Source organism: Bison bison, unplaced genomic scaffold (genome assembly GCF_000754665.1).
Source record: "Bison bison bison isolate TAMUID 2011002044 unplaced genomic scaffold, Bison_UMD1.0 scf7180017864181, whole genome shotgun sequence".
Classification (NCBI taxonomy): domain Eukaryota; kingdom Metazoa; phylum Chordata; class Mammalia; order Artiodactyla; family Bovidae; genus Bison; species Bison bison.
The window spans coordinates 9,643,590-9,645,310 of record NW_011494753.1 but is presented as its reverse complement, the minus strand read 5'-3'; positions in this window follow the sequence as shown (position 1 = coordinate 9,645,310).

Sequence of the window (1,721 nt, the reverse complement as noted above, 5' to 3'; positions counted from 1 at the left end):
TCGGCGCTCAGCCTTCTTCACAGTCCAACTCTCACATCCATACATGACTACTGGAAAAACCATAGCCTTGACTAGACGGACCTTTGTTGGCAAAGTCATGTCTCTGCTTTTCAATATGCTATATAGGTTTGTCATAAATTTTCTTCTAAAACTAAGCGTCTTAAATTTCATGGCTGCAGTCACCATCTGCAGTGACTTTAGAGCCCAAAAAAATAAAGCCTGACACTGTTTCCACTGTTTCCCCATCTATTTCCCATGAAGTGATGGGACCGGATGCCATAATCTTTGTTTTCTGAATGTTGAGCTTTAAGCCAACTTTTTCACTCTCCACTATTCCTAAACCCTAAACTCAGCAAACTTCCTTTGCCATAAACATTTCCTTCACAAACAGGTCTCAGATAACAATCCTTCCCATGGCCTCAAGCTGTGTCCTATGTGCTCATCCTGTAACATTCTTTGTAAAGATCCTTGAACAAATGTCAATGGTTACTTTATAGATTATTTTCTGGGCACAACTGCAGAAGGGTCTGTGCTTTCTCATGCTTCTCTTAAGAACAATAAGCACCTTAACATTCTTTCCAGCCAATTCAACCGAAGAAAGGAAAGAACAAGTCAGAATCACAAGGCCTAACTCCTTCATCCCGGGTCTGTGCCTGTGGAACAAGGAGAGGAGATTGGGGGCCGTGCCTCCATTTTGTCAGTAATGCCTAATGTGGCTCCCGACAGCTGCACTCAATATGCCAGCAAATTAGGAAAAGTCAGCAGTGGCCACAGGATTAGAAAAGGTCAGTTCTATTCCAATCCCAAAGAAAGGCAATGCCAAAGAATGCTCAAACTACCACACAATTGCACTCATCTCACACACTAGTAAAGTAACGGTCAAAATTCTCCAAGCCAGGCTTCAGCAATACATGAACCATGAACTTCCAGATGTTAAGCTGGTTTTAGAAAAGGCAGAGGAACCAGAGGTCAAATTGCCAACATGCACTGGATCATCGAAAAAGGAAGAGAGTTCCCGAAAAACATCTATTTCTGCTTTATTGAATATGCCAAAGCCTTTGACTGTGTGGATCACAATAAACTGTGGAAAATTCTGAAAGAGATGGGAATACCAGAGCACCTGACCTGCCTCTTGAGAAACCTATATGCAGGTCAGGAAGCAACAGTTAGAACTGGACATGGAACAAGAGTCTGGTTCCAAATAGGAAAAGGAGTTTGTCAAGACTGCATAGTGTCACCCTGCTTATATAACTTATATGCAGAGTACATCATGAGAAACGCTGGGCTGGAAGAAGCACAAGCTGGAATCAAGATTGCCGGGAGAAATATCAATAACCTCAGATATGCACATAACACCACCTTCACGGCAGAAAGTGAGGAAGAACTAAAAAGCCTCTTGATGAAAGTGGAAGAGGAGAGTGAAAAAGTTGGTCTAAAGCTCAACATTCAAAAAACTAAGATCATGGCATCCTGTCCCATCACTTCATGGGAAATAGATGGTGAAACAGTGGACACAGTGGCTGACTTTATTTTTCTGGGCTCCAAAATCACCCCAGATGGTGATTGCAGCCATGAAATTAAAAGACGCTTGTTCCTTGGAAGGAAAGTTATGACCAACCTAGACAGCATATTCAAAAGCAGAGACATTACTTTGCCAACAAAGGTCCGTCTAGTCAAGGCTATGGTTTTTCCAGTAGTCATGTGAGAGTTGGACTATAAAG